We start from the raw sequence: 22043 nt of genomic DNA, 5'->3' as shown, positions 1-22043 counted from the left end.
AAGTAATAATACACTATATGTTAACTAAATTGAATTTAAATAAAAAATTTAAAAAAATGGTTATTTTGTAGTCCCTGCTAACAAACTAGTGAGCCATCCATGAATATGAGTAGGGATATGAACCAGGTATTACAAGCTCAGAGTTCCTCAGTGATCCTAGGAAGTGGAGATGGTGCCAAAGCAGTTGACATTTTTGCAGATGATCCCAGTGCTTGGTCTTACAGGATAAGCAGGAGTGATCGGAGGAGAAAAAATCCAAGGGTGGTCAAGCAGGGGTAGCCATTGCACAGTGGGATGAATTTGCAGAGTCCTAGGCAGCCTTGGAGGGCTCGCTCTGACAATGAGACTTCTTTCTCCCCCTCTAGCTGTGATGGTTCTGTGGAGTTGAGTGGAAGAGAGGAGAGATGTCTGGGCAGAAAGTCTTCTTCTCTAAATACTGTATCTTGACTTGACAAGCTGCTTGGCCAGTCCCAGACTCTTTTCCTCCCTCCTTGGCCCACTCAACATTTAGAAAAATTGGAAAAAAACTATTATCTAGAATAGTAGAATAGGAGCAAAAAAAAAATTTTTTTTTCCTGTTTTGTAGAGAGAAGGAATATTTAGTCCACCTGTGGGCCTAATAAACAACAGGGAGTTACCTCAGTAGGGGGGAGAATTGAGGATAGAGTAAATTGAATGGTATTTATGGATTCCATTAACTGACTGACAGAATTGGGCCCAAGATGGTGGGAAGGCATGTCAGCACCTGGGGTAAATGAGGAAATGAACAGCAACAGAGATGTAAAGACAGGTCATCTGGATGGGGGTTGGCAAGGGCCTTCATTAACCTTGAAATTTGCTTCAGGGGAAGTCATGTCCTGGAGGTTTCTTTCCAAAGGCTATGGATCCCAAACTTGAGCTGTGGAGAAATCGCTAACCATAACAACTCATTCACTGTCATATCTCTTAGCTGAGTCTGTGTAGTAACTCATAAAGCTGCCTTACACAGTTTGCATATAAGTCAGACACATAGCTCACAAGATAACTTCTTGTACTTTCAGGTTTCCACAGGGTCTGAATGGAGTCCATTGGTTCTTGGGCAAATCCTACTTTAGTAACAACAAAATTCAGTCAGTCATCATCATCACTCTCAGTAGCAGCGGCAGCAATAACAAACATCTAGTATTTCCAAAACAAAGAGCAGTTTACAAATTACTTCATGTATGTGAAACCATTTGCTTTTCTTTGTCTGCCTTCTGTGGCCAGGTGGCGTATGTGAGAGTATTATGATACTAAGCCATTAACTGGTGTAGAGCAGCCCAAACCGGATGTCATGTTAACTCTATCCTTCAATGACACCTGTTCGTGAGCAACCCTTTCTTGAACTGGCCTCGGGCATTTTGCCAGCCTGAGGCATGACAACAGCAGGAATTGAAATATGGAAGAAAAGAAAAGAATTCTGTACATTAATGTTGTGTTCCTGAGTTTCTCCAGGGACAAGGGTGATTCAGTATATACACAGGGATGATGGCGTAATCACATGGGCTAATCAGGATCCTCAATAAATCTTGGGACAACTCTGAGGGAGGGGTACTCTGTGATGTTAGCAGTCGAATGTAGGGAGACAACACCATCCCCTCCTTATGTACCAGTAGCAACAACATGAAAGCACACACATGTCTGATTTGTTCTTTTTGAATTTACTGTGGCAACTTGGGGGAAATGTGGCTGCTAAGTGCTGGCTTCTGGTATGCATAGAGGCAGTTATTTCATGAGAACTATCAAAAGATTAAAAAATTCAAAGACAGAAAATAAGAAAGATGAACGGAACTAACGTAATTAGCTAAATATCTGTGAATAACAGAAGCCTCAGGATGGTTGTCCTGAGTTTTTGCTGTAAAGTACTTGTCTGCAATATTTTAAGGACTTAATAGAATTTTATTTTAAAGCCATGACATTAGCACAGTTAAGCCAATCAATGTTTTTTAATAGCCTTTTAAAGGTGCCTTTTTAATTGTGCTCTGTGGGAGGGAAAGGCACATGAAGACTGGAAAAACATCTAAAAATGGCTTAGTCAGATCTTTCAAAAATATTTGCAAGTGCAAATTTCTGGCTTGGTTTGATTGCTATAGAAGTGGGGTTAAAGTGTGAGATCTAAAGGGCTTATTCCCCAGTGAAAAAACAAAGACTTAACTCTTGTGTGCATTTACTCAGCTCGGCACCGTAGCAAAATATTTAGAATCTGTACATTTTCCCTTTAGAGCTGCAAGAGAGTTGTGGATTCTCTTAGAGGAGAAGTAGCTCTATGCAGAAGTTTTCCTGCCCTCCTTGGGGCCCAGGAGAGCCAGAGAACACTCACATTGCTCCTTCTAGCAGTCCTCTGACCTCCTGAATGTTTGCCAGTGATCGCTTCAGTTTTTATAGTTAGAATGTGCCTAACATCTGGATGAATAGCAAAAAAGTGCTATTAACTTTCCAGCTTGCTATTTGGCATAATGCCTACATTATTGGCAGAACCATCATAGTCCGTCCCCCTTTCTTCATAGCTTACTGTTGTGTGATGCTTTATTGTTTAAAAAATGCTTTCATGTATATTATCCTGTTGGGAGCCCACAATAGTCATGTGATACAAGGAAGTTATTATTAGTTTCTGTTTTATAAATGGTGAAACTAAAGCTTGGAAATATGGAGAGGTTTATCCAAGGTCGGTTAAACATATTCAACCAACATTTCATGAGTACTGTAGAATGCTTTATACATCCCAGGGGGTTTTCAAAAATGGTTATTTTATAGTTCCTGCAAACAAACTAAGAGCCACATATCTACCAAATCTCACTTCTTCTCCAGTGCTATTTCTGTAAAATTATGTTGTCTCTTGTATGGCATGTGGACTTATCTGAAGAATTTACTTCTTTACAATTTTTCAATCCAAGTATTTGTTGGTTTGGAGTTACAACATAAAGACAGAGTGTGGTACAGATAATTTGGGGAAATGAATTAACCAAAAGAAGAGATTATTTGGTCTTGCCTTTTTTTTTTTTTTTTTTTTTGGATTAGTTTTGGAAAGAAGAGTGATTCGGGGGATTCGTTTTTCCATGCATTTCACTGCAGTGTTTCATCATAGTACTATGTGCTGCTGTATTGACCTGCTATGATCAGTTCCAGCCAGAGGCCATCAGTGTACATACATGGTGGAACAAACTGAGAAAGGTGGAGGGATGGATTAGAGAAGAGGGAATTGCCTTTGGGCCACCATGGCCATCTCTGGCCAGGCAGGGACTATACTGGTAAATTTTAATGCCTTTACATTGGGCCTTATACCTGGCTCGTCCTATTAGCAAGTGCCGTGCTTGATGGTTTGTTGTTTCCTTAATTTCCTAGAGAAAAGGTGCTTTTGAAAACTCTATACTTTTTAAATTTTTTTTAAAGATTTTATTTATTTATTCATGAGAGACAGAGAGAGAGAGGCAGAGGGAGAAGCAGGCTCCCAAGGAGTAGGGAGCCTGACGCGGGACTCGATCCCAGGACTCTAGGATCATGACCTGAGCCGAAAGCAGACGCTTAACCATCTGAACCACCCAGGCGCCCAACTCTATACTTTTCTAAGTGAAAACTAAAAGGAACGGATTTTGTCCCCCCTGTATCTCAGGTAGTTTTAACTGAGGGTCCTTAATGAGAAGTTTTTGTTTTTTTTTTAAGATTATTTGTTTGAGAGAGAGAGAGAAAGCGTGAGCACAAGCGGAAGGAGCAGAGGGAGAGGAAGAGAGAATCTCCAGCAGACTTCACACTGTGTGAAGAGCCTGACATGGGGCTCGATCTTACAACCCTGAAATCATGACCCTGAAGTCACAGTCTGAGCCTAAACCAAGACTTGGATGCTTTAACCAACTGTGCCACCCAGGTGCCTCCTTAATGAGAAGTTTATAGAAAGCAGAAAGTAGGAATGACTGTCGGGGATGATATAGTATTGAAACCAAGGAAAGGCTGTCTTCTAGGGCAGAAGAATGTGGTGTAGTTTCACAGAGCTGAATTGGCACACTGGTTCTGCTATGTGATCCTGAAGCATTTAACCTTTCTGGGACTTACTTTCTTTACCATAACATCCATCTAATGATGCCTATTTCGATTGGCTGTTTAAAGGGTTACATGAAATCCCATATGTGTGAAGGATCAAGCAGAGAGGACAGTATACAGCAGGGACTCAGTCATGCTAGCAGATGCAACTACTATTCTTGTCACTCTTCGCTACCACTAGAGCCATCAGGTTAGGGGAAGCAAGCAACCAGGTTAGCTCTTGTCTGCTACCTTTTCCATCCTCTTGAATCCTGTTATGGCTAGAAATGGCAAAACTTCTATCAACAAAACCAGTTAGAAACCCTTGCTTCAAATATTTTAGCTAACGAAGTTAAGTCCTGCAAAGGTTTTACCAATAGTATTTTAAAACTGGTTTAGTCTGGAGGCTATACCAGGCACTACCATTCTGATTCTAGACATGTTCCCAGTTGCAATTCAACTGTTCAGCCACTGTGGTGACATACCTTGTTTTTCTCAACTTCAGTTTGCCTTTTGCAATGAAGGTGGCACTGGATGTCCACCAAATCAAAGCGGTAGAAATGTTTGCATGACAAAGGCCAAGTAATCAGTGAACGATTTCTTGTGTCTCTCCTTTGTTCCCTTGTCTCTCACTTTTGTCACAAACACACATACTCCCTCTCCCTTGCTCATCTTGTAGTAAGAGTTTAGATGCAGTGAAGACACAACTGGGGAGCCCATGCTTTCATTTGTTCGTTTACTCAAGGACCTTTTCTGAGCACTTATTACAGATCAGGCATTGACCTGGAGGGCGCAGGAAACACGGTTTCATATATGATCCGGCAGCAGAACTTTGTAAGTGGAAACAGTGGGTCAGGAAGCAAAGTCCATCTCTGCACAATGAGAGACTGAGGTTGGAACGATGCACTGTGGTCTGGGAACCTCATAATTATCAAGTTGGAGACATACTGGAGAGTGTTCAGAGAAAAGCCACAAGGATGATAAATGGGCGGAAAGACTGATTTATGAAGACTTACACAACGAAATATGTATTCCTGGATCAACAAAGACTTCAGAAGAAAGTGATCACTATCAACAACTCTCTGAAGGTTGTGAATACCCCAGAGGTGCCCCAGATGTGTTTAGCCTGATATCTGAAATGATGACAAGGAATCAGAAGATGGCAGATTTAACCTGTGGATCAGGGAAATATGAGCAATATAAATCTATCCATGCCTTGTTGACAGAAAGTAGCTTCCAAGGGCAACATCCTTAATCTGTCTTACCTCCTATATACATTTCTGTGGTTGTAATTATGCATAATCATTTGTTGTCTCTTTATGTTCAGGGATTTTATGGGTGTTTCCTGTATACACACACCTTCCCTGAAGATGTCAAGGATGAAATATTTGTTTTTTTTTTTACCTTCCACTTCAAAGGCTTAAAGATAAAAGCAGTTGAGTTATGGGCAAATTGTTTTTTTAAACCAAAGTTTGCATGCTTAACCTTTGTAGAAAGTCATTGTCATAATGTGGATTTTATTCCTATGAAAAGCCAAATGGGTAACTCTTTATAAGACCATCCCTCAGTGACCTGATCAACAGTTGTACACAAACACGATACAACATAAAGCTTTCAAAAGGATAATTTAGGGACAGAATCCAATCCCGTGCAATTTTATTTATTCTGGACTCCTGTGAGAGTGGCTATTTTAGCTATGGGGTAGAAGTGTAATACTTTAAGAAAATAACTCAAGTGGGACCTGGGCCTAAGGTTTGGGCCACAGAAACCCTCAAAGAGCTGGGTCCTGTGGGCTGACAGGGCTATATACTCTCAGCATTGCTCACTTCAGTGCCAGGACGTGGAACTGGGTCCAACAGGGGACTGCCATTACATCTATTAAAATGCTTGTTGGCCCCACAACCCTGATTTCCACTGATGATCCAATCGGTTCCTGGGCAGTGACTCCATGTCTGGATCAGGGCTGGAGTTGAGCACATAGCCAGCCTAAGACTCCGAGCTTGGTCCTTCCTCCTGGTCACAGTGGTTGGCTCAGGGGTGGGCGTGTGACCTGAGTTGGGACTCAAAGACATTTTCTGAGAATGCTGCAACCAAGAACTTCTGTTCATGGCTGGGATATCATGCAGATATGAAGGCTGGAACTGCTGGGGTAAATTTTGCTGTCATGTTGGGAAGTGGCCCGAGCAGGAGGGCTATGCACGGGCACATGCAAAGCCAGAGGAAAATCCCAGGGTGGGTAGTGCTCGAGCCCTGCTGACAGTTTCATATCTGGCTACCTAACTCTGCTCTTTTCAGTTATTAGAGTTAATAAATACTCTTTCGTTATTAACCATTTTTGACCTGGGCTTTGGTCCCTTGTGGCATATAGAATCCTAATTGCTATCTGAATAAAGACCAAGTTGCATGGTGGAGATCATGATTGCTGTCTAAGTGTGGAGGAGAGAAGGTCCTTGTGAGCTGGGGGATAATTATGGCAGTCGCTGTTACATGGTGGGCAGGAGGGAGCAGAAAGCAGAGGTGGCTAACAGTCGTGTGTCCCCTGGGTTCCAGACACTGGGGTGAGGCCCCATGGTCTGCCCCCACAACAAACCCACTCTGTTTGTCTCACTCTCCTGTTTCGCAAAGGAGAAAACTAATGCTTGGACCAGTGGAGCAACGTGCTTGAGTCACCCTGCTAGTGGGGGAAGCGTCAAGATTTGAACCCGTGCTCTTCTTACGGCTCCCTCCTTCTTCAGGCCTACAGCTTGGGTTCAGAATATCCACATTGCAGTCCCAGTTCTAGCTGCTCAACCTTAGACAAGTCACTCACGTTTCCTGAGCCTTTGTTTCCTCCCATGGAAAATAGTGACAGTGCTTCCCACCTCTCAGAAGCATTACAGAGTTTAATGTGTGGGAAGCACTTGAGCTAGGTGAGGGTGAGGTGTTATTCTTACTGGGGAAGGTGTCAGGGAGGAAATAACACACCCTGGGGATAGTAGAAGAGGTAGGTCTCCGTGGGTAGTCTGTGGGGAAAGGATGAACCGAATGAGCTTGGGCAAAGTTGTGGAGTACAACTGAGCACTGGTCATTTATGACAAAGAAAGGCAACTGCCCCAGCCGTTCCTAATAGGAAGTTTTGGGGAATAAGGTCCAGGGTAGCCTTTCTTTGTTTGTTCGTTTGTTTATCTTTCCATTTATTCAAGGAGAAGTCTCCTTTCATAACTCCATTAACTTTCTTCCTCCCCGCTAAGTGCTAGTATTCCACTGAAGTCACTCGGTGTGGGTAATTTCTCTCGCTTCCCTGTCCCACCAGCCCCCACGGTGTTCCTTCCCTCCTTAGCGCTTTTATCCTTATCCCATTATATAGATATTTACATATAAGTAATTTTAAATAAATGTATTTTTATTTATGTATAAATGTATAATGTAAATTTTAAATGTTTTTTTTTTAAGATTTTATTTATTTATTTGAGAGAGAGAGAATGAGAGATAGCATGAGAGGGAAGAGGGTCAGAGGGAGAAGCAGACTCCCTGCTGAGCAGGGAGCCCGATGTGGGACTCGATCCCGGGACTCCAGGATCAGGACCTGAGCCGAAGGCAGTTGCTTAACCAACTGAGCCACCCAGGCGCCCTATAAATGTATAATGTAAATTTTAAAAAAATTAATCTTTTGACTCCACCCATTTCTCTTACCTCCCACCTCTGGCAGCCACCAATTTGTTCTTTGTATCTATGAGCTTGTTTTTTTTTTTTTGTTTTGTTTTGTCTGTTTTGTTTTTAGATTCCACATCTAATAGAGATCATATGGTATTGGTCTTTCTCTGTCTGACTTCTCTCTTTGTCTTGTCAGTCCATCTCACCCCATCTTAGAAGAGGACTTGTCTCCTTTTTTATGGACCCTCTCTCCCTTCTCCTCCTCACAATCTTATTGACCTATTTCTAACCCTCTCCCTCCATCCAGGCTGCTGAGTTCATCTTGGAGGGTTTTATCGTTTTTTTTTGTTTTTTTTTTTTAAGGTCCCATGTGTCATGTAAAGGGACTTATGTCTTTCAAAGTCTTTGGAGTGTCACATCTACAAGACAAACTTTTCCTCTGCTAATGCTAATCTTTTTCTCGTGGAGTCTAACTTTGATGTACCAATGTACTCTCAAAGTCTCCCTTTCTTGGGTCCTTTCAAAGGCAGCCTCCTTTCAAGGAGACGATGAAGAATATCAGGAAAGAAGGGACAAAATGAAAAAAGAACACTTCACCCTGTCTTACATGTATTCCCAATTCCTTAATTAAGAGAAGAGATAAAAATTGAACTCTTGATTTGTCTTAATTGGGCTGAGAAAGCATTTCTGGCAACAGACCTAATATTGGAGTCACTAATTTTATTTCTCTCACCCCTTCTTTTTGATTTAATGATACCTATACTAAGTAACGGGTATGCTGGAATATTTTTTACTGGTGCAATGGCTAGAATATTTCACCAAACAAATATAAAATACCTATTTATATCTACTCTGCTCCTAGTTCTTTTTTTTTTTTTTAAGATTTTATTTATTTATTTGACAGAGAGAGAGACAGGAGAGAGGAAACACAAGCAGGGGGAATGGGAGAGGGAGACGCAGGCTTCCCGCGGAGCAGGGAGCCCAATGCAGGGTTCGATCCCAGGACCCTGGGATCATGACCCGAGCCGAAGGCAAACACTTAATGACTGAGCCACCCAGGCGTCCCTGCTCCTATTTCTTATACTAGGTAAAACCTTGCTAGTTTTACTGATTTATTTTTACTAGGTGACTCACAGGTTCAAATCAGGTCTTTTTTAATTAAAATACCTATTGTGGGCAAATGACACCATATAGTCAAGAAGGTGATCTTAATTGAAGGATGGCTGAAAATAAATCAGTAAAGCACCAAACTCTGGCTATTTTGCATATTCATTTATTCCAGTCCCTTAAAATTTCAACTGGAAACTTCAAAGAACCATAGGGTAAAAGATGGACAAATGCTATTAAGTCACAGTATCTGTTCTTTGCCAAGATTCTCTCTTTGCAGCTCATGCTTTGATGTCTTTTCTGTTCTGCATAAACAGCAGATAGTTCTACGTGGCATTTGGGCTAGATCCTTCTGTGTGGGGGTGGAAAATATTCGTCTCTAGGCATCCCCTTTGTGATCAAGGCACTTGGACTTGGCAGTTCTTCTTGGAGGCTAGGGTTGCTTGTGTGGATTCAGGGTTCCCTTTGGTTAAAGAGAGCCTGGTGCTATGCTCGGTCAGCAATAAACCACCGTGTGATAAACAAGGTGATGTGATGATTCTGTTCACTCCTTGGTGCTGCCAAACCTGGGGCCAATCTCACCAGTGCAGGCTTCCTGGAAGACATTTAGTGTTTCCTGCTTCTGGCTGGAAACCCGGAGGTTGCCAACAGTGAAAAATAGCAGGGTGAAGAGATGTATTCAGTTAACGTGTGATGGTGATTTTAGGAGAAGATATTTCATTTGGGGGTTGATTTTAGTTTTAAATTGATCATTAATCTTGCTTTATGACTTTTAGAGAGAAAAGGAATATTTTTTCGATCATGTTTTTATTCATGTGTGCTTCATGCCATTGTATTGATTTCCAGGTGGAAGCTTTATTAATTAATTAATTAATTAATTATTTTTTTGGAAGCTTTATTTTTAAGGACATCCTTTCTTTCCCACTTGCCACATTGTGCCAGTATTTGTTCTTAAACTTCAGGAAAAGATGTCTGTAAAAGCAGAAGACTGAACTCAGATGCAAAGCAGGGTCTTTGAAGATCAACTGGAGTACAGAGTTTAAAATGCTTATTTAATTACTATTATTTGTATTTCGGGAGAATCAAATGTCAAGAAGCAAATGCCAAGAAGACCAAAGTGATATATTCAAGTTCAAAAAGCAGGAGGCCTCAACGATAGTGGGGTCATGGTGCTTTCAGGCAGAGAAATAACAATCAGCCGGGTGTTTTGTTTGTTTCTGTTTTTGTTTTGTTTCAGGTAACAGGTCACCCTAAAATGTAGTGGTTTACAACAAAAATAGTTATTATTTCACAGTTTCTATGGGTCAGGAATCTGGGCTTGCCTTAGCTGAGTCCTCTGTTTCAGGGACTCTCCCAGGCTGCAATAAAGGTATGATGCAAGGCACCTGGGGAAGGAGGTCCTTCCATGCTCACTCGTGAGGGTGTTGGTAGGATTCAGTTCCTCACAGTTTGCTGCACTGAAGGCTTCAGTTCCTTGCTGGCTGTTGGCTGGAGGCCCTCTCTCAGTTCCTTGCCCTGTGGGCCTCTCCACAGGGCAGCTCACAATATGGCAGCTGGTTTCCATTAGAGAGCAAGTGAGAGTGAGCAAGATGGAAGTTGCAGCCTTTTATCACCTAATCGCAGAAGTAATATCCCATCACTTTTGCTGTATTTTGTTTGTTGAACGCAAGCCACTTGATCCAGCTTACACTCAAGGAGAGGGGTGTACACAAGGCCATGGATAGCAGAAGGTAAGGATCATTGGGGCCATCTTAGAATTCTGCCCTACAACTAGCATATGCTTCATAATAATGAAAAATAAAGAAAGCTACAATTCTAATAGGGATATTTGAGAAATTATGTTTAGGTATATTTTATCTATTTGCATATTTATATTTTTGTGTCAAAATGTGTATATAGTATGGTTGTATACTTAAGTAGAACCAGCCAGTTTTTCAAGACTGATGACTGAAAACATTATCCACCTGTATCTCTGAAGCAAACTTGAATCTGGACAAAGGCCTGGATCTACCAAATGACGTATTCATCTATAAACCCTGAATAACTCCTGGTCCATTTAATTTTCCTGCCCTTTAAAAAACTTTTTTTTAGGCAGACTCCACGCCCAGTGTGAGACTCAGACTCATGATCCTGAGATAAGAGTCGCATGCTCTACTGACTGAGACAGCCAGCCGAATTTTTTTCTTTCTAGTTTTACAATATGCTTTGACTGTCTTGTTGAAACAATGGGGCTCTGTTTTTGAAATCCTCATTCTTAAATAATTCTCTGCAAGTATCTGCTTTTTTCCCCCCATAAATAGAATGAAAGACTTGACTTGTGAATTCTTGCTTGTGCATTCAGGTCTTAGCAATATTATATACAATGTCATGGAAAGATGTTTCATTCTAGAAACAAGTGATCCCATTGAATATTAAGATGTTTTCCAACTGGACAGTAATTCATAAGGGGAGATGGCCTGGAAACTATAACTTTTATTATAAAAAGGTGACAGTGTAAAGTAGGTGCTTATGGTTAGGTGCTTATGGATGACCATGATGACCACTGTGTGAATAACAATAGATCACTGCAAATGAGGCTGAGACTCAGTGTGTCTCTGGGCAGTTGGGTCATATTTAGGCACTCCCCTCCAACTCTCAGGCGTTAGGTAGATTAAAAACCACTGGTCCCTATGGCACCCACTGACCATGGGTGTGCATTGCTTCAGGGATGAACTGGTGGCTGCCTCTAGACAGAGTATTTTTTCTCTAACTCTGTTGTCTGTGAGGTGGCTCACCTGATTCAGCTGTTCTAGAGCTTCCTGGACTCACCCTGAGAATGACATCAAAGGTCCTGAGTCTGACTGGCTGTCAGAGGTGCGGAGGAGAGGAGCACCCTTGCTTAAATAGCACTGGCTGAAGTAATGGTAGTCTGGAAGAAGCAACTGCATGTCCAAGTCCGTCCAACTCTAGACGAAGGTACATGCACAAGAATGATTATTTTTTGTGTGTGTGTATAGGTCTAAAGGGCAAAACTAGAACTAACAGATCAAAGTTATTAGGAGAATTTCCACAGTACATGCAGAGATTTCTAACAGTTGAAAGTGTTAAAAAGGAATGGGTCACCTAGTCTTGTGGTCAGTGGAGTCTGGAAGGCTGCTCATGAGTCAGGGCTGTTGTATGGAAAAGGAGTGAACAATCATGAAGGGGAAATGGGAAAAAGGAGCTTTAGAATGGGTGGAGGGGCTCAACAGATGAATGGATAAAGAAGATGTGGTATCTATATACAATGGAGTACTACTCAGCCATCAAAAAAATGAAATCTTGCCGTTTGCAATGACGTGGATGGAACTAGAGGGTATTATGTGAAGTGAGATAAGTCAATCAGAGAAAGACAATTATCATATAATCTCACTGATATGCAGAATTTAGGAAACAAAACAGGATCATAAGGGAAGAGAGGAAAAAAATAAAACAAAATGAAACCAGAGAGGGAGACAAACCATGAGAGGCTCTTAATCATAGAAAACAAACTGAGGGTTGCTGGAGGGGGAGGGGGAGGGGGAGAGGGATGGGGTAACTGGGTGATGGACATTAAGGAGGGCACATGATATAATGAGCACTGGGTGTTATAGAAGGCTGATGAATCACTGACCTCTACCTCTGAAGCCAATAATACATTATATGTTAATTGAATTGAAATAAAAAAAAAAACTAGAATGGGTGGAGGGGCAGGGAGCTGGGCCTATAGATGTTTCATTAGTGGAGCTCAGAAAAAAAACCTGGTAAAGCAATGCTTGTGCTAGGAGGGAACGGGATGAAGGCCATCTGCTAAGTAGTCTATGTGGCCTGAGAAGACGTTGGATATGTATGATCTTTCCCAAACCTTGCCTTGTTGCTACCAAATATATTCGACTTTTCTAACTCTAAGAATCTGTGAAAGAACCTATAGTATATCCTGGTGGATTTGTAAAACCACCCAAATCCACCAGGCCCTATTCTTAGCTTCCAAGACTGCCTTTCAGATGCACCCTCTTGATACAGTTATTTGGAGATCTACTGACTTTGTCTCATTACTGGAACTTTTCTAGTGACTTTACTGTGGGAGAGGGGGAAGAAGGGATGACAACAACAAACACTGAAGCCACAACGGCATGATTTATTACAGGACATATTTCTTGGAAGAGAAAAAAACAGTATCAATGAAGAGCAATCATAGGAGGGTCACAGTTGTCTCAGAGCCAACTGAGCCATTCATAGAGGTTGGCCTCACATAAACAGTGGCAGGAAAGCAGTTAAATGATTTTCTTCATGCTCTTTGGGGAAGACTGTGTCTAATCTGATGCAGTTGCTCCAAAGGAGTGCTGTTAATGACATCTACACCAAATATCAGTTCAATAAATTGCTTCCCTTCATTCATCTGAGTGTCAGTGTCTATATTAATGGCGTTTGCACAGCTGAAGGTCTCAGGGAGAGATAATAAGGACCTGCTTTTAAGAACATGTGAGGGTGGCTTCATAAAAACAAGCAAATAGATAACTTGTCCCTTGACTCTTCCTTAGCTGTGCAAAAGCTTTTTATCTTGATGAAGTCCCAATAGTTCATTTTTGCTTTTGTTTCCCTTGCCTTTGGAGACATGTCTAGCAAGAAGTTGCTGTGGCTGAGGTCACAGAGGTTGCTGCCTGTGTTCTCTAGGATTTTGATGGATTCCTGTCTCACATTTAGGTCTTTCATCCATTTTGAGTTTATCTTTGTGTATGGTATAAGAAAATGGTGTAGTTTCATTCTTCTGCGTGTGGCTGTCCAATTTTCCCAGCACCATTTGTTGAAGAGACTGTCTTTTTTTCCATTGGCTATTCTTTCCTGCTTTGTTGAAGATTAGTTGACCATAGAGTTGAGGGTCCATTTCTGGGCTCTCTTTTCTGTTCCATTGATCGATGTGTCTGTTTTTGTGCCAGTACCATACTGCCTTGATGATTACAGCTTTGTAATACATCTTGAAGTCCAGAATTGTGATGCCTCCGGCTTTGGTTTTCTTTTTCAACATTCCTTTGGTTATTTGGGGTCTTTTCTGGTTCCATATACATTTTAGGATTGTTTGTTCCAGCTCTATGAAAAATGTTGATGGTATTTAGGGATTGCATTGAATATGTGGATTGCTTTGGGTAGCATAAACATTTTAACAACATTTGTTCTTCCAATCCATGAGCATGGAACGTTTTTCCATTCCTTTGTGTCTTCCTCAATTTCTTTCATAAGTATTCTATAGTTTTCAGAGTACAGATCCTTTACCTCTTTGGTTAGGTTTATTCCTAGGTATCTTACGGTTTTGGGTGCAACTGTAAATGGGATCGATTCCTTGATTTCTCTTTCTTCAGCCTACTTGTTAGTGTATAGAAATGCAACTGATTTCTGTGCATTGATTTTATACCCTGCCACTTTGCTGAATTCCTGCATGAATTCTAGCAATTTTGGGGTGCAGTCTTTTGGGTTTTCCACATAGAGTATCATGTCATCTGTGAAGAGGGAAAGTTTAACTTCTTCTTTGCCGATTTGGATGTGTTAGGCTCTATTTTAAATTCTGTCATTTATCTATCTGTCTAAATCTCATTTAATTCTCACAATTGATCCCCAGAATATAACTTCCAAACAGGGAATTTTCAGATTTATTCTCATTATCAGTGAATAGATATTTTCCAGTTTCTAAAAGGAAAGAGTTACTAATTTTAAATACAAGGTGTCCCCTTCCCCTACCTGCCCAGCCATCTTTTAGAATATTATCCAGAAATTGACTGCCATGTCAAAGGCAGGAGGACGCCAGAGTGGTTTGGGGGAAATCTGCTAGGTGTTTTGAGTTTCAGATGCTTAGACACGTAATATACAATTTTATACATGTATCTCCCACCAGTGTTCTGGGGTTGACAATGACTGTGAGCCTCATGAGAACAGGAATGTCATCCACTTTTCAGTGCTTTTCCTCCACTCACTAGAAAATGCCTGGTATGTAGTAAGGACTTAGTAAATATTTGCTGATTAAAAGAAGATATTTTGTTGAATTACAAAAGGAAAATCTGGGCTTTCTAGTTAGAACTGCTTCTAAATCATTGTGTAATCTTGGGCGAGTCCTCTCATATTTCTAATTCACCCCTTGGTTTGGTTAGACATGAAATAGTGGTTGGAAGCCTCATGGAGCTGAGAAGGTAAATGTTTGCTTAAGAACTAAATATTTTTCATTGATTCATCGAAGGTAAGTGTGAAAGAAGCAAGAGTCACCAAGTGACCTTAATATCTTGATATGTGTTCATCTGTGTTTTACTATAATGCATGTCACCTGAAAAGCTGTGTGCCCTAAATCTTCCTCTACTTCACATTCACGGTGGTGGTGGTGAAGATGAGGGATGTAGTCAAGGCCTTTGCGAACATACTTGGTATCTCTCAGCTTAGCAGTATTAGCTTGGAATCCTCAGTGCCAAAAAGATGTCATCAGCCCCCAGTATTTTATGAGCCTCTTAAAAGGGTGAGTATCCAGGAATGATACTCAAGCAGTTTGTCAGGGCACTGTGCACTAACTACCTTGAGGAGCTGCTTCTTGGACTGAAATCAAATTGCAACGGCTCCACACAGCCAACGGAGGTTTTAATATCAGTCCAGTCCATCACCCTCAGAGAACACTATTAATAACCAGGTAAAAGCCTTTGTGTGGAAGCCGATTCCATTTACAGTTATATCATGTCAGGCGGATGTCAGTGTCCTATCTTGTCTTAGTCATAATGATGGCTAATATGATCCATACAGGATAATAGATGGGGTGGGAAGGATGACGGAGTTAAAAATCAATCAGGGCTTTCTCATACATTTCTGTGCTTTTGGGGCTGGTTAAATCATCAAAGTCTCCGGATTGATTTTTTTGCTTTAGTAATCAATCCTTCACAATCCGTTACCTTTTTCCTCCTCCGCCTCCTAACCTACCTTTTTTTTTTTTTTAAACATGTAGACAAGAGTTAAATTCTTTCTCTGGATAAATACAGAGATGCACTCTTTGCCCCAGAGGAAAGATTTATCACATTTTGAAGGCAGAGCTGAAAAGTTGTGCATGCTACTATACTGGACAGGCAAGATACAGAGATTGATAAGTATAAAGTAGTTTTGAAGTAGTTTTTTTCCTTCCCTCCAGAAATAAGTCATTTATACTTGGGTATTTGGCATTTTATTTTCGTCAGCTAAAGCAGAGGCTCAGTTTATATCACCAGAGGAGATCTGGGCATAACATTTATACAGTGAGACAGGTTAGCACGAAACACTGGCATACTCAAGCACTGAATGCAGCAACAGGCCATGTCTCCTTGGCTTGGAGATATATGATATATATGTATGTGCGTATTCACCAAGGTTCTAACACTCAACAGTAAGAGTGCTAATTAGATACAGAAAAGCTCAAAGGGGAAGCCATATATCTGCTATTCCTGAGAAGTTGGAACCCTTTGGACAAAAAAAACTATAAAAATCCAGGCAGTTGTCTCAGAGCAGGTTGACAGCCTTAAGTGGATACATGAGGGAGTAAATAGGGGCGAGAGTAGGACTTTGAGATGGACAAGAAGTGGGACAGGAACCCCGTGATGGGCCCATCTGAGGAACTGGGAGGAGAGCCAGTGTGTCAGCATAACTTGTGACATGGAGGAACTATTCCTTGTATAGCCCTTGATGTCAGGAAAACCCCATACAGAGTAACAGCATTCCATAGGTGTAGGGACATAGGAACCTGGAAGGGGCCATTCATTCATTCATTCATTCACTAACCACAATCTTTCATTAAACAGCCACTCTTCTGGGTGCAGCAGATGCACATGGACATCCTCAAGAAGCTCATTGTCTTGTGGGGGAAAGAATATAAACAAATAATTTGGATGCCAGGAGATAATCTCCATAATTGTTGGATGTAAGAGACCTGGCACACTGAGCAGCAAGGCAGGCAGGGACCACTCATCCTCCTTTACTCTGGTAGGGACCAGCCATTCCCTCTGGCCAACAGGGAATCCTGACAGGAGGTTGGAGGGTGAGGTAAAGATATTTATTTCCTCATTGGCCTTCAAAAGTGGGCCACAGCCAGTCCTAAGCTGTGCCCCTACTTAGGTCTTACTAGCATGGGCTGGCCGTGCCCCCTGCCCGAAGGTCAGAGCTTTTCTCGAGGCCACCATCTTTGCATGCTTTCTACCCTCTGGGCTCCAGTAACTTCCATTCCCATTCCCTTTGGGCCTTTAGGTTAACAGCCTTGGGCTATTGTACTATCCCTTGTGGTTTCTTTATACCCAATCCATGCATTTATAAATTGTCACTTGTTAAACTTCCTTCAATTATCTTGATTTTGGCACTGCTTCCTGCTGTGACCCAGCCTGATACATATCCCAATTTCATCTCTCCCTCTCCATCTCCTGTACTCTCACTTAATCCTGCAAGTTTACCCACCAGCCTCCTAAGTTACTCACTGATTTCACTCTTGTGTTCCTACAGCCTGTTCACCACACAGCAGCTAAAACAATTGTTTTAAAAACAGGAATCAGGTCATGACAATCTCCTGCTTAAACTCTTGAATGGCTGCTGAGCACTTTTGTAAAGTTTGAAGTTCTTACCCAACTTAGGATGCCCTTTGTGAAATAAACCCTTCTTTCCTCTCTGACCTCCTCTATGACCACTCTCTGTTTCAGAACTGTGTTCCAACTACCCCGGCCTTCCTTGATCACTCAAGTCAACATTGATGATTTTCCTTCCTGAACATCAAATGACTGCCCCTTCTACCATCTAATCTCAGAGAGGTTATGCATGACCATCAAGCTGTGGTGGCCACCAAGTCATTTTCCATGACATCAGCTTATTCTAATTTTCTGCATAGCTTCCTGCTTAACTGCTTGCCTCCCTTTTTTCTGTCTTCTACCTATCCATCTCCTCTCTGTCTAGCTATCTACCTGTCTATCCATCCTCCCACTAGAATGTAGAACTTGTCTCTATATAGAAACAGAGAGAATTTGTCTCTGTATCTCTACCACATCACACAATACCTGACACATAGTAGGCACTCAGTAAATACTTATTGAATGAATGAATGAATGAATGAGCAAATCAGAAAACCAAGTCTTAGAAGGAACAGAGAATGAATCAAGTTTCTAGGGCAGAAAGTCAAGCAGGAAGACTGGCAGGATTAGGCTGCTAGAACTGTAGAACTTGTTAGGACCAGAGAGAAACCACTTTGTGGAATCGGGTTACATAGTAATGATCAGATGAGAATTCCAAGGTTGTAACCAGGGTTGGAGGTTTTTTGTTTTTGTTTTTTTTTAAGATTTATTTATTTATTTATTGACAGAGAGAGAGACACAGCGAGAGAGGGATCACAAGCAGGGGAAGTAGGAGAGGGAGAAGCAGGCTTCCTGCTGAGCAGGGAGCCCGATGCGGGGCTCGATCCCAGGACCCTGGGATCATGACCTGAGCTGAAGGCAGATGCTTAATGGCTGAGCCACCCAGGCGCCCCTAGGGTTGGAGTTTTTCATCTTTTGTATGTGTGCATCATGGACTCCTTTGGAAATCTGATAAAGCCAAAAACCCTTTCTTAGAAATATGCTTTTAATGTATAAAATAAAATATCTAGAATTATGAGGAAAACCAATTATACTGAAATATAGTTCTCAAAATACTCTAAAGATTATGATATAGTAATATACAAATCTTCCTCTACTTATGAGGGGGTTGCCTCCTGATTAATCCATTGTAAATTGAGACTATGTAAGTCAGCAGTGCACTCAATCCACCTAACGTACCAAACATCATAGCTTAGCCTAGTCTACTTTAAATGTGCTCAGAACACTTACATTGGCCTAGAGTTGGGCAGAATTCTCTAACACAAAGCCCATTTTATAATAAAGTGTTGAATATCTCATGTAATTGATGGAATAGTGTACTGAAAGTGAAAACCAGAATGGTTGTACGGGTACAGAGCAGTTGTAGTGTGCCAGTTGTGGACCCCCATGATGGTGTGGCTGAATGTATATCTCTTTTGTACCATTGTAAAGTTGAAAAATTGTGAGTCGAACCCTTGTAAGTTGGGGACTGTCTGTATATGCTTTAATAGATTAATAATAAAATCTAGTAATGTGTTTGCTAAGCACCAGAATTTTGATATAATGATGAACATAAATGCCATTTTGAAATAGCTGCATCAATAATAATGGTGATATGAAAATATGTTTGATTTCTGTAAGTCCTAGATGTGCTAATTCTGCTCTGATTTGTTGTCTACATTCACAATTTGAGATACTGAATTTAGTGAAAATAATTTTTTTCTCATCCAAGTTCGCAGAGATCCTGAATTCTATCCATTGACCCTTGGGAGTTTGTTTGGAACCTTGATGAGGTTGGGCGTGGAGGTGGAAGCCCAAGCTGCTTCTCTGAGGATGGCTGGGGGCTGGCAGAGGCAGGTGCTGCTGCCCAAACATGGCTTTACAAGAGCCCACACGGCTTGAATGACCACAGTATGACCAGAGATCGGTGAATCTCAGAAGAGCTGTGATCCTTTTAAAGACTGGATTTCTCTGTTGGAGTCATGAAAGAGAATACTTTCTTGTGTGATGTTTGGGGCTTCCTGCTTCCCAATAGTTGAAGAAAGTTTAAGGAAAAGGCTTCACATCTCTGTGTTTCTCCGGGTTCATTTTTATTCCGATATACATCAACCTTGGGAAATGAAATCCTGTGGTTCTACAAGACATTCCACACATATTTGCCATAAAAAATCGGACTTTAAGAGTGTTTTAGGGTAAGGCATTGAAAGTCTACCATTAAATCGAGAAGGCCTAAGCACTTACAGATGGGGTTCCTTAGGTTCATTCATTTCGTTTATGATCTATAGACTCTCCCCAAAGTAGTTTCTTCTTTAACCACATTGGTTTGGGATGTGTGAAAGACATCTGTAACTAAAAAAAAAACAAAACAAAACAAAAAACATGTAACTGATCAGAGTTGGAGATATGACCACTTGCCCCACTTAGAAGGAGGCTCATTTGAATGTCCTCCCTGCTGCTGGATACAAGGCAACAGACCTAGAGCAAGACAAACTTTCAAAATGTAGACTTGTGCCTATTGCCTGGAAGTCATGCTCTTTGTCAAGCACAGGGCTTTGATAGAATATAAATTTCTATTATATGAAATATCTGAAATTAATGGAGGTCCTTTGTCATGTACTTTGTGGAACATGACACAGAGGTCTACAGCTTGGAAAAGCAGGAATTTGGTCCATGATAAGATTGTTTTGGTCTGGTCAAAAGAACAGAGGAACTTAAATTTAGGCATGGAGTAATTCAAAGGGCCATAGAACCTGTAGTCTATTGAACCAGAGTTCTTTGGTGTGCAAAGCTTAGAAATACTTCAAGGTTTTTCTTCTTGTGTGCTGCCTATCCGCTTGTCTTATAATAGGAGGGTTTTCCGGGGGTAACTAATCCTAATGCTTTGTGACAGATCTTGGCATTGTGGCAAGTTTTCAAGTGGATTTGAATGGCTTTGGGTTGTTGAAATAATTCACCACAATGTAGCTTGCCATGTGATATCTTATTTTATTAAGCAGAGAAATTGGAATGGAAATCAAGAGCATGAAACATTCTTTGCTAAAATAAATCAGCAATAATTCCCCATAGATTTGAGGTAGACGTGAGGTTTAGTCTTATAAGCCTGCCCTTATGACATCTGACAATCAAATTGAAACCAGGTGTAACCTGTATCACCACAGCCTGTCCCTTCCAACCACTTCCTGGTTTTTGTAGCTACTATATGGGATTCTGATAAGTAGCACATGCTTTCCTAGTAGGGACTTGTGAAAATATTTAATAGAAGTCACAAAAGCATGTAAGAAGGGCAAAAACCCGACTTTTTGGTTTGAATTTACAACGTGGAGTGCTGAGAGCTTGTCGCTGACGGGAAAGATTGTTTTTCATCCTGTCTACTACAGTCCAGCTGATTATTGTGTGTGCCTGATGGCCTCCCAGGCCATAGTTGAGAGAAACACATTAGGACTAACTAGGATTCAAACTCTTTGACAGGAAGTCACGGCCAACCCTGACTTTAGGGCTGTGGCTCAGGGTTGTCTTAGCCAGCATCTCTTCCTCTGTTTCCTTTCCTAGGTCAAATGCTTATTACCCTTTAAGCCCAAACTTACAAGTAATTAGCAGTTGAATCTTCTCTGGGCACAATTCTCTTTTACCCGTTTTCTAACCAAATTCCCATTGAAATCAACAACTAGGCTTATTGATTTAATTTAGTCTAATTTAATTTTAATCGATGACCAGCAGTTGCTTTCACTGGATGTTTAAATTGAGAAAGTCACAATGAAGTAGACTAATAGATTTTGGTGTTTTATAGATATTTACCTTTAAACCGCTAAATCTAGTTTTGCCAATGGAAACTTTTAGAAAGCCTAAGAATCAGGCAAATGATTCGTCAGAAACAATAGAATACTCACTTTCAACCCTGTGAGTGCCATTCACTGTCTGAAATCCTGTGCTTCATATTGAGAAGTGACCATTTTAAGAATAATTTCCCACAAGCCACCGTAAGAACATTCATTCACCTTGGGAGCCAAGTCAAAGAGAGGGCAGTTTTGTCAAGGGAGTGGAATTCTGACAGAAAACTTTTATTCCATTTTGATTGCTCAAAGGAACAGTCACCTCCACCCAGCATGGACAGAGAAGTCCAGACCTTGATGCTATTTTAAGCAAAAAGGATTAGTTTCTTTCTTGCTCTGAAAACTTTAGCCCCTGCAGTTCCCATGGACTTTCAGGGCGTAGGAATAATCTGAGGACTGCCTTGCATGTTGAAGCCTTTGGGGAATGCTGCGGTCAGAACTGACCAACGTTAGCTCATGTTTTAAATTCTGTTTGGTTCTCCCCACTTCCATTCTGAGTTCTAATGTCTTTTCATCCTGGCCGGAAGCTGCGGCTATTTTTCTCCATGCTTGACCTAGCCATTTATCCCACTTTCTTTTGGCAGAAGAATAGAAAACAACATTTGCAGCATCCCTAAATTAATTATACTTTTCTCAAGCTAAAGAACTGTGACAGAGCCACAAAACAGCAACTGAAAACTAATTCCTTAAAAGAATATGAAAAAAGGAAGTTGTATAAGATAGGGTAATTAATCTTGCAATAAAAATAATTGTTTACAGTTAAAATTAATGTAACATGCATTCCTCAGCAGATAATAAATTATGGACTTTCTCATTAGCATTTGAATTGATTTCCTCTAATTTCTGAGGAGCACATGAG

The 22043-nt window shown here is 41.0% G+C and overlaps 1 long non-coding RNA gene across 1 annotated transcript in view; it reads left to right on the top strand.

Annotated features, from left to right (window-relative positions):
• Positions 1–19341, top strand: part of LOC118356807 — a 222947-nt gene extending 203606 nt beyond the window's left edge. The window contains exon 4 of the long non-coding RNA XR_004819955.1: positions 19087–19341. This is a non-coding gene — a long non-coding RNA (uncharacterized LOC118356807). The remainder of the gene's footprint in view (positions 1–19086) is intronic.
• Positions 19342–22043: the final 2702 nt, after the last annotated feature.

This window comes from Zalophus californianus, chromosome 3 (genome assembly GCF_009762305.2).
Source record: "Zalophus californianus isolate mZalCal1 chromosome 3, mZalCal1.pri.v2, whole genome shotgun sequence".
Classification (NCBI taxonomy): Eukaryota; Metazoa; Chordata; class Mammalia; order Carnivora; family Otariidae; genus Zalophus; species Zalophus californianus.
Note: the sequence above shows the minus strand (reverse complement) of the source record. Positions and strands in the feature narration are given on the sequence as shown.